Source organism: Bidens hawaiensis, unplaced genomic scaffold (assembly GCF_021521415.1).
Source record: "Bidens hawaiensis isolate Kalapana, Puna unplaced genomic scaffold, B.hawaiensis_p1.1 tig00063866_1, whole genome shotgun sequence".
Classification (NCBI taxonomy): Eukaryota; Viridiplantae; Streptophyta; class Magnoliopsida; order Asterales; family Asteraceae; genus Bidens; species Bidens hawaiensis.
In genome coordinates, this window is record NW_027501431.1 from 21,806 (window position 1) to 33,865 (window position 12,060).

The 12,060-nt window shown below is 33.9% G+C and overlaps 2 pseudogenes across 1 annotated transcript; one reads left to right on the top strand and one right to left on the bottom strand.

Annotated features, from left to right (window-relative positions):
- The first annotated feature begins 2,266 nt into the window (after positions 1–2,266).
- LOC143604080 (putative pentatricopeptide repeat-containing protein At1g68930) lies at positions 2,267–4,530 on the top strand (annotated as a pseudogene).
- Positions 4,531–7,573: 3,043 nt separating this feature from the next.
- On the bottom strand, positions 7,574–11,995 carry LOC143604081 (heat shock protein 90-5, chloroplastic-like; annotated as a pseudogene). Its single transcript, XR_013148221.1, has 15 exons — positions 11,912–11,995; positions 11,663–11,806; positions 11,432–11,548; positions 11,253–11,300; positions 11,082–11,159; positions 10,885–10,989; positions 10,659–10,799; positions 10,479–10,571; positions 10,064–10,135; positions 9,717–9,971; positions 9,427–9,529; positions 8,728–8,902; positions 8,546–8,651; positions 7,964–8,053; positions 7,574–7,870 (listed from the first exon to the last, which is right to left on the bottom strand). The product of XR_013148221.1 is annotated as a heat shock protein 90-5, chloroplastic-like (transcript).
- Positions 11,996–12,060: the final 65 nt, after the last annotated feature.

The window sequence follows — 12,060 nt, forward strand, 5'->3', positions numbered from 1 at the left end:
ATCTGCAAGAATCATTGGTGTCATAGTCAAGATTCTTATTGCGATGATGGTGTATGCATCTGTCATCCTTGTGGACCATATCATGCTACCTAAATTGCATGATCAGAGTTTTTAAGCGATATAAGTTTTGGTTTGAGATAACTAGATATTGTTTCCTATTTACGACGAATAAAAACTTGTTTAGATGCATTTACGGTTTACCTTGATTATGCTTATTTAGCTAAGAGGTTAATAAAAGGTTAATAAGTATAGACCATGATGGTTTTTTTTTAACACTTGTCAAAAGAATACAAGTGTGCTAGATATTTGTCATTGTAATTTGGGATAAACATGATATCAAATTTGAGTATACATGTGATATAGGGGTGTGCAAATTAACCGCCATAACCATAACCGATCAACCGAACCGATTTTAACCGATAACCGACATAACCAGCGGGTCGGTTTAATGAATTTTTAAAAACCGCCAAATAAGGGCCGGTTATGGTTAAAGATAATTTCAAACTCACCAAAACCAAACCGCTCCATTTACAAGATTCTCAACTTTATGGAGTATGATTAGACACATTGTTGATAATTTGTTGAAAATTAAAGAAGGTAATAACTAATAACGCTCTCATTTTTATACTATATGATTTAATTTTACTAAAGAGTTAAACCATTAACTGTTTGTTTGAATATATATTTATAAATATTAAGAATTATATAATTTGTTGAACTATGTCATGTCATTTTTATTTTTTTAGTACCAAAATTTTACGCTCAATTATACATTGGTTTGGTCACGGTTAACCGACCATAACTGACTCGCTATAACCTTCAAAACCGATTAACCGAAACCTCCATAACGGATCGGTTATGGTTATGATTATCTATTAACCGACATATTGGTTATGGTTATGGGTTTGGTCTAAAACCATCCCAAACCGACCCATGCACACCCCTAATGTGATGTATCATTTGTATAAAAGAAGTCAATACTAACCTAGATATCAGTGACCTCAATACAACTCATATAACACGTTTATGTATATGAGAAGCGGGTCATCTTTAGCGGGTAAGTAAACGATAAAAAGGCTGAAAGCTACAAATGAGTTGTAAACCATTAAATTGGTAGTAAACGAGTCTAAGTTGTAAATATGTTAAATAGGTTGTAATAAAGTTGTAAAAGGGCTTCTAAACGGATTGATAGTTTGTTAACGAACGAAAATGTTCATTTTCTCAATGAACGAACATAAATACAACAAAAGAAAATCAGGCTTTGTGTGTCAATTCTAACATATTTAAAAATATGTTTTGTGGTATTTAAGTTCACCTGTTAATATCTTTATTTAAACAGTTGACTCGTCAACATGTTTAGACCACGCGTAGTGATAACTAGGCACATAGAGGGGTTGTGCGACACGTGGCATCCCAGTAAGCAATTGCTAGTTTTGCAAAAAAATGGTGTAGACTAAGGGGTGTGTGGTTCAGTGCGGTTGTGGATTAAAACCAAACCAAACCAAAACTTTGTTTATTGGAATTAAAACCGTTCGGTTTTGATTTTTTGGTTTTCGTTTTGGTTTCGGTTTTTTCAGATTTTACCATTTGAGCTTGAAAATTTTATGCCGAAAAAAAGTTGCCCGAAATAATTAGTTTAGGTATAAATTATTTGGTTAATAATTAACTAACTGCCTATTATACATTTGGTCAAAAATATATAACATATTTATTAAATTCTTATAAATTACTTATAATATAAAATAAAAATCTAGAAATTCGGTTTAGTTCTGTTTTTTCGGGTTTTATTGAATGCAACACCAAAACCTAACCGCAAGTTCAGTTTATATAAAAACACAAAACCAAACCGTCAATTTTTGTTTTGTTCGGTTCCTCGATTTGAATTTTTTGGTTTTTTCAGATTGGTTTTTTCGTTTCTTAAACACCCCCAGGTGTAGTGGTAAAAAAATCTTAAAACCCTCTTCCAATCATTACACACTTTTTTATTTTTTTTAAATTTTTAAATAAAATTATAAATATTAATTAAAAATAAACAAAAATTGATTGGACAACGCTTCCCTCCACCACTACTGTATATCCAATTAAACGCGGCATAATACGAGAAGAGGGCGGTGTTCACTAAGTTATGGCCTCGTTTTTCCTGAGAACGAAGTCACTACATGTGGTCTTATTCTTAAATATAAAATTAAAATTAAAAGATTTAAAAAGTCAAAATTATATAAAGTTAAAAAAATTAAAAAGTCAAACTATAAAAAGTCAAAAAAAAAATCTTTACCCACAAAATTAAACCATGTCTTCTTCAATATCAAACCACTATTGTTCATTACTCAAACTCTACTGTGAAACACACAACCACCTTCAAGTAAAGAAGCTTCACAGCTTCATACTCAAAACCCTAATAAACCCTGAAACCTTTTTGCTCAATAATATCATTACCAGTTACTTTAAACTCGGAAACATTAGTTATGCACGCCAAGTGTTCGACCAAATTCCTAAACGAAATCTTTTTTCATGGAACAGTGTTCTTTCAGCTTATTCCAAATCCGGGCACTTATTAGACATGGAAAAGATCTTTTACGCCATGCCGAAGCGAGATGGGGTGTCGTGGAATTTGGTTATTTCGGGTTTTACTCGTTTCGGTTGTTATGATAATGCCGTCAAGGCGTATAAGTTAATGTTGAAAGATGGTGTTAGTTTGAATAGGATTACATTTTCAACTATGCTTATATTGTGTTCGAACAACGGGTTAGTCGGGTTGGGTAGGCAAATTCATGGGCAGATAGTGACGTACGGGTTTGAATCGTATGTGTTTGTAGGCAGCCCGTTAGTCGAAATGTATGCGAAAGCAGGTATCATAAACGACGCGCGCCGAGTGTTTGACGAAATGCCTGAAAGAAACGTGGTGATGTATAACACGATGATCATGGGTTTTCTTCGGCGTGGGATGATTGAGGCTTCGGAGCAGTTGTTTTATAGTACGCGTGAGAAAGATTCGATCACGTGGACGACGATGGTTACAGGGTTTGCGCAAAACGGTTTGTGTAAAAAGTGTTTTGATGTGTTTAAGGAAATGAGGCTGCAGGGTGTCGGTATTGACCAGTTTACGCTTGGAAGCGTATTGACCGCGTGTGGAGGATGTATGGCTTTTAAACAAGGTTCTCAAATCCACGCGTATATTATACGAAACGATGTTTTGGATAACGTGTATGTCGGTAGTTCACTTGTTGACATGTATTTGAAATGTAAACATATAAACTATGCAGAAAGAGTGTTTGGTAAAATGAGGTTGAAAAACATTGTAACATGGACTGCGCTTATTGTCGGTTATGGTCAAAACGGTCAAAGTGAAGAAGCTGTAAAGATCTATTGTGAGATGCAAAGAAACGGGGTCGAACCCGATGAATATACGCTCGGGAGCATAATAAGTTCGTGTGCGAACTTAGCTAGTATAGAAGAGGGTGCGCAGTTTCACGGTCAGGCACTCGTTACGGGTTTGATCTCGTTTATAACCGTGTCGAACGCGCTTATAACATTATACGGTAAATGCGGGTCCGTTAACAAATCTAATCAATTGTTTAACGAAATGAAGATAAAAGATGAAGTGTCCTACACCGCGTTAATTTCGGGTTATTCCCAATTTGGTGAAGCTAGTAAAACAATAGACCTGTTTGACCGAATGTTGACCGGTCAACTCAAACCCGACGCGGGTAACGTTCATAGGCGTACTTTCAGCGTGCAGTCGAGCGGGGTTAGTAGAAAAGGGTCGCGAGTATTTCAAGTCAATGGTCAACGAGCACGGGATTGACCCGAGCTCTGACCACTACAGTTGCATGATTGACCTTTATAGTCGGGCCGGGCTTCTGGAAGAAGCCCGATGTTTCATAAACGATATGCCAGTTAGCCCGGACGCGTTCGGTTGGTCTACACTGCTTAGCGCGTGTCGGTCACGCGGCGATTTGGAAATGGCCCAATGGGCCGCAAAATCGTTAAAACAGTTGGAGCCCAATAACCCTGCAAGTTATGTACTGTTGTCAAGTATGTATGCTTCCAAAGGCCAATGGGATGAAGTAGCTAATTTGAGAAAAGAAATGAAACATAATAATATACGAAAAGAACCCGGGTTCAGTTGGATTAAATATAAAAATAAAGTGCACGTGTTTTCAGCCGATGACAGATCGAGCCCGTATTCAGAACAGATATACGCTGCGCTGGAATTTTTGAATAATAAGATGTTACGCGAAGGGTATGTGCCCGATATGAGATTTGCGCTTCATAATGTTAACGAGTCGGAAAAAGTAATGATGCTTAATCATCATAGTGAGAAACTTGCGATTGCGTTCGGGTTATTATTTGTTCCCGAGGGTATGCCGATACGGGTGGTTAAGAATTTGAGGGTGTGTGGGGATTGTCATACCGCGACTAAGTTTATTTCTAAGATAACGAAGCGGGAGATTCTTGTACGGGATGCGGTTCGGTTTCATTTGTTTAAGGATGGGACTTGTTCTTGTGGTGATTTCTGGTAATTTTGAGCATGATTTTTTTTATTTTCCTTTTTTTTTTTTTTTTTTTTGGGGGGGGGGGGGGGGGGGTTAGTTAGTTTATTCTTTGTATTTTCATGATGTAACCTTATAATTTTTTTATATGTGAGCACATTTAGCTCTAAATTGTTTTTGGTGTATTATAAGTCATGTAATAACTTAATAAATTAATTACCCAAGATTCATTAATCAAAGGAACAATCCCAGAAATTATATTACTTTTTTATAAATAATTTCTGGTTAAAATTTTTAAGTTTTATTATTGACTTTCGAGTTTCGACAATTTACCTTCTCTGCAAACAAGAAACAGTGATTCTTCGGTTCCACGATCCTATATTTTACTTGATTACATGTTTAAACGACTTGGTCTGCTTTGAACTACTCAAGATCGGCTCGTTAAAAACTTAAACAATGCTGAGCTTAAACGAGCTTGATCCTGAACCCGAACCAAAATTGAAGTTAATTCAATGAAAGCGCCAAAGCTCGAGTTTCACATACTAAGCCTGATTAGGCTTGATCTTAAACGAGTGTATTCTTTATATAAATATAATAATTTTTAATTTATATATAACAAACTTATTACATAATAAATATATAGAGTAAAATAATAAATCACACTTTTCGTTCTTTAGATATATAATAAAAGTAAACGAATCATGTTTTACGTTTAAGATTGTCACACTTTTCGCTCTGCGTTTTTGTTAAAACATTATTCATGAGACTGAGCATTATTCATAGAGTTGCAACACACTTTAATTTCCTAGACAATAAAACTTTACTCATATAACCATCTTAGATTATATATACAATCACCCGGGATGCATTTGTTTTTTTCACATTTCATGTTCATCGAATCATTTGAATTCAACGAAACATCTTCAAAACATCCAAGACGGGTTTATATCCGGCCTCCTAAATCAGTGGAACCTTTGAGGAGAAATGTCCCATGGCTGCAACCATGGTCGCCTCAGGTCCATGACCCATGGATGCAGCTTCCGAGCCTTTGTAACTTTTACCTTTGTTCGACTCAAACAATAAACGCCCAAACATCGATTTAACTAACGACAAGAACCGATTATCAACCTTCACTTCTTTACTACCCATCTCAACTCTCTTCTTATATTATTTTACTTGTGTTTGATGAAGTGTATAATTATTATACAACCAACCTATGTTTTTTTTTAATTTATAAGCATTGTGCCTTGATGACCAAGATTTATTAATCAAAGGAACAATCCCAGAAGTTCCACTTTATAAAATTTTTAACTTTTTTATTATTGACTTGTAATTTTCCTCTTGTGCAAGCAAGAAACAGTGAATACTAAGTATTGACTTTTCAACCTCTTCCAAAAGGGCCTATTGGTCTATATAAAATACTAAGCAACAACATCAACTCCAGTGTCAACATCATACAAGTTCTACTTTAAATGTTTTCACCAATTTCAATCACCACTTAAATCAACTAATATATATTGTGTGTGACCAGTTACCTAAAAGGAGTTTCCCCTTTTGTAGGCTTGTGAAGTAGTGTTTTTAGTGTAGGTCATACTGCTTTAAAAGTTGTTTTATACAAAGTCATCAAACATGGGAAACCGTGCACTGACAACTAAAACGTCTTTTTTCCTTTTGCATTTGATACTTTTGGATTACTCGCGCCTGAGGCTTTAGAGCTACTTAACCAGTTAGGCGAGTCCAATGGGTTATAAATAATGTAGTTTATAAAAGACTTGATTTTGCAATCCAAATGAGGCTTGCGTAGCAGCTTGTTGCCCGTTTGTCAATTCTATTTCAATGTAAAAGATTATATATATATCCCAACCCAATTAAACATGCAACGATTTTCATGTTAGTCCACCGCAGTATGTGCCGAAATATAAAACCTAAATTTTATATCAGCATAAACAATGATCTAGCCGAAATCGAATTTTCATGTTAAAAAACGACATTGATCACGACCAAAGGAGATCAAGATGGAAAAGTTGTGTGGCGTGGAGTATATGAGCACCAAATAAAAGGACAAGCGTTCACAAATCTAATTTAGCCGCGCCATCATTTGAATGGAACAGTTTGAAGTAGTTCTAAAATGCAAGGAAGACATTGCGCGGCATTACGGTTGAGACTATAACTGCTTCTTATTGTTTTTTGTTATTTTTCTTTAAATTTTAGTCATGTTATCCTTTTTTATTACTATTTTTAATCTAGATTTTCTCTTTAGTATTGAATGATGGTTGGATGATGGAACGAACACCGAAATAAACGAGATATCATATATGCGTATACCAAACACTGAGAGAAACGAGAAAATCAACTATACTTTTACAAGAATTACAATTCGCATAATGACTGCACGAGACAAAACATTATTCATATAGTTGTAACACGCTTCAATTTCTAGACAACAAAACTTTAGTTCGTATAACCATCCATAACCATCCTAGATGATATATTTATCATCTGGGATGAATTTGCTTTTTCCACAAAGTGATAATATTCTTGAAAATATCCCTTCATGTTTGTCGAATGATTTAAATCCAACAAAACATCTTCAAAACATCAAGACAGGTTTATATTCAACCTTCTAAATCAATCGAACTTTGGAGGAGAAATGCCCGGCAGCTGCAACCATGGTCGCCTCAGGCCCACGACCAGTGGATGCAACTTCCAAACTTCTGGCACTTCTACCATCGTCCGACTCAAATAATAAACACCCAAACATCGATTTGATTCCTGATAAGAGCCAGCCATCTTTCTTCATATCTATACTACCCATCTCAACTCTCTTGTTATATATTTTCTACTTGTGCAGTTGTGTTAAAAATAACTATATGATTGTCACACAACCAACCTATGTTTACCTATTTATAAGCATTATGCCTTGATCACCAAGATTAACTAATCAAAGGAACAATCCCAGAAATTCAACTTTATAATTTTTTTTTAACTTTTAATATTGACTTTTCATGTTTTCCTCTTGTGCAAGCAACAAACAGTGAATAATAATAATATAATAATAATAATAATAATAATAATAATAATAAACTTTTCAACATCTTCCAAAACATGTCTACATAAATACTAAACAAAAACATCAATCAATTCCTAATAAACAAAAACCTTATCAACTAACTACTCCACGGGTCGCTTTCGGTCCTCACTTCTGATGGCTCCACAACTTCGGTCTCAGTTGTTTCGGACGTCGAGTCTGAACTTGAATCTCCTAGCTCATCATCAGCTGCAGCAGTTTCAGTTTCTTCAACTCGGCCCCACCTTCCTCCGAGAGCAACCGCCATCATTTCATAAATCTTGCCACCAAGCTCAGCTGGACTATCGGGCTAGTAAAAATAATTACAAGAAATAAAAAAATAATTGTTAAGAAAAGATAAAATAAATAGAAGTCAGATTTTTGTTATGAGTGAAAAGCTTACGGTGAATCCGCTAGCGATTAGAGCTGTTTCGTATAAGAGATCCACGGCTCTTTTCGCCTCACTACTCTCTGGAGCGTTTTTACATGCAGCCTGCAAATTGATTATGTATTAATATACGCTTCAAACTTAAATTAGAAAAAAAAATAGTTAGAAATAAAGTGTAAACAAGCCGCTCGTCGGCTCGTGATTACTCGAAATCCACTCAATAAAAGCTCGAATCGAGCCAAACTTAGATGAGCTAAAAGCGAGCCTGAATTAAAGTCAATTTAATAAACGAGCTCAAGCCCACGCTTCAAATACCAAGTTTGACTAGGATCATGACAGAATAAATATTATCATACATAAAAAATTATAAAACAAAAGAAACATAATTGTATATATTGTTATAGATAAAAACTATATTTAGGTATATAAATAAATACTCATATTTGTTTTCCATAACTATATAATTAAATACTTCATTTTAAAAAAAAGTCAACGTTGACCTTATTAACTATTAAACGAGTCGAACATGAGCTTACACCAACTCTGGCTAGGCTCGTTTACACCTCTAGTTAGAAAAATAAAGTAGTTTTTACATACATTCAAGTCCTTGATGATTGGATGATCAGGGTTGACTTCCATTATTCTTCTTCCTCTCATGAACTCCAAAGTTGAAGTATCACCAAGAGTTTGTGCTTTCATTAACCTACAATTAAACATTTCATTTCATTATTTCAACAAAAATTCAAATGGCCAAATAAAAATATAAAAACAATACTAACCGTTCCATATTAGCCGACCACCCAAATTTTCCCGACACAAGAACGCAAGGGGAAGAGCTTAAACGGTTTGAAATTTGTACTTTTGCAACTTTGTCACCGAGCTGTTGTTTCATCCAATCACAAAGAAGGATGTATTCTTGCTTGTTTTCTCTCTCTTTAACCTCGTCGGTATCGCCTTCCTTAATAAATAATAATTTTCAGAAGACTTGGAACGTGTTATAAAATCATTAAACAAAATAATTCACCAAACGTGCGTTTATAGCTTTGTTCATTTTTATTACAATAAACGTTATAATAATGCAATTTTAAGTTTATTATTATTACAATGAAGTAGCAAACAAATTCCAAAAAATTATATTATATTTTAAATGGTATAGGTTTTGCAGGCGCATTTAAAATGTCACTTTTTTTAAATTCAAAAAAAAAAGACAAGATATTTAGAAAAAGTCAACTGAACACGAGTTGACCAATTATTTAATGTTCATATTTTAGCCCGTTTAGACCTGTTTGGGTATGTTGTTTAGCCCAAAAAGTTAACAAAAACGCGAATATTGGCCCGTTTCCGTCCATTTAGGCCTGTTTGGATATGCTAACATAGCCCGAACAATTAACAAAAAGGCCCACATTAGCACAAATTTGTCCGTTTGAGCCAAAACCACCCGTTTGGTTCTAACAGTTACAACTTACAACTCAACTTACCAAGCTCAAGATCTTCCTTGCTCACATCTACAAACTTCTTCTCTTTATACGTCTGAAGATTCTGAATCGCCGCCTCATCAATAGGCTCAACTAAATACAATACCTGCATATTAAATGACGCGTAGCCTTTCAAGATTAATCTTCATGCATAACAACTTACATTTTGTGGCTTCCGTTTATATTGTAAAAATAAAAAAATATAAAAAAACTCAAAACCTTACATATAGATGGGACCCACAAAATCATTATAAAATGGAATCTAAAAAGTATTGATTTAAAAAAATCAATACCTCGATATCCTTTTGCACCAGTTTCTCCAAGAAAGGAGCTGACTTGGCACTTTTCAAGCTGTCGGTCGCGATATAATAAATTGCATTCTGTTTTTCACCCATATTATCGACATATTCATCTAAGCTTATTAACTCGTCCTCACTTTTAGATGAGAAAAACCGAAGCAATGGAGTTATTCTTTTATGGTTTCCACTGTCCTCAATGCATCCCAACTTCACAAACTTGCCGAAATTTTCCCAAAACTTTTTATAATCCTGAAATTATATGATTATATTTGAGTTAAATATAATGCGAAAGAAAATAAGAAATTAATCAATTATATTTCAATTTAATCCTTCTTACTAACCTCTTTGTTATCAGCAAGTTCTTGTATCATGTCGAAAGTTTTCCTAACAAGCCTCTTTCTCATTATTCTTACCTGTAGTACAAGTAACAAAAGGCGGTGAGTATGGTTATATATATAATATTAAATTTTAAACGGTATATTTTAATTAATTAAAGATGAAATTTGTAAGCATAAAATTTTACTTCCTTGATGGAAAAAACGAGTACGTTTTTAAGATATATGGCAAAAAAAAAATTTACTCGTATATGTTTTCAATATATGTTAGTAAAAATAGCATGATTTAATAAGTTAAAGATGGATTTTTTAAACATACAATTCAACTTCTTCAAGAAATAAAAGACAGTGAGTATGTTTTCAATATAATAGACTGAAATAATATAACTTAATCAAATAAAGATGATATTTTTAAACTTACAATTCGACTTTCTTGAAGAATTTCTCGTGAAACATTGAGGGGAAGATCATTTGAATCAACCACACCCTTTACGAAGCTCAAGTATCTTGGAAACTGCATATCAAGAATCAGAGTTAAACTATTTAATAAAATGATTATGTCTCAATATTTTTCATATTTTGAATAAATGATAAAATTTACCAATTCGCCATCAAAATCATCTGAAATGAATACACGTTTAACATACAAACGTATATTCTTTGTTTTGGGATTCACTACATCTTCATTGTTCATTGGTGCCATTCCCGGGATGTAAATCACACTTCTAAACTCCACCTCACCCTGCACAAATTGTAACAATTAGAACACGGGATATGTAGTTATTTACATCATATACAAATTTTCAAAAAAAAAAACCAATAAATACCTCGGTGGTGAAGTGAGTGTATGCAAGAGGATCAAGAAACTCATTGAATGTCTTCTTGTAGAACTCACTGTATTGGTCTTTTTCAACTTCCTTAGGATTCCTCATCTGCATTTTTAAAAAATATATAAAACATATAAATATATATACAAAAATTATAAAAAAAATAGAATTCATTATTTTAAAGTGTATGAACTCACCCATATAGGTTTTGTTTCATTGGCCAATTCCCAATCCCAGTATTTTTCAGTTTTAGTCTTCTTTTTCTTCATCTCGCCCTGAAAACCAATACAAACAAAAGCATTATTATTTATAAATATTTGAAACAAATAATAAAGAATAAAACTTTATTTGTGGTCACTAGGCGTTACCTCGGGTGGTGTTTCTTCTCCCTCCTTCGGTTCTTCCTCCTCCTCTACCTGTAAAAAGTCAACTTCTTGAATTTGACTATCAACCCGATTAACCCATTTCCTTAGCTACATTACTTGAACTTGACCCGCTTGACCCAAAAAAACGACTCAATTAAAAGTAAATGAAATTAATTACTTACCTCAACGGTTCATGATTTCTCTTGCCATGTGTAAATGGGGAACGAAACAAACTGTGAATAGTTTTTCACCAAACCCTGAACCCTACTTGGCTCAGTGAACTCGTATTTGTCATCATCCTAAAATCAATAAAAAAAATATCAGTCCAATTTTTAAAACCCATATAAAAATACAAGATTTTTATGCAAAAAACGAAAGTTCGAAAACTTTATAAAATAAACCATATATATCACCTTCAAATAAAGTGTTATTTCGGTCCCACGACGAAGCTGCTTTTCGGGGTCGGTTTCTTCTTTAATCACATATGAGCTACTATCAGCTGATGCTTCCCAAATGTATTGTTTGTCTGATTTGGGACTCTTTGTCGACACCGTCACCTATTTGAATAAAAGATTAAAAAATCACATACAAATTAATTTCATTTCCAAACAAAAAATATGCATATTAACAAACAGTTTAAGAGAGGAGGTGTGATTAAAGACCTTTTCAGCAACCAAAAAAGCCGAGTAGAATCCGACACCGAATTGACCAATCAAACTGTTATCACTTCCAAGATCCTTGTTCTCCTATAACACAATAAAACATTAAAAAAAATAATAAAATAAAATAAAATCATTTAAGAAACTGATGC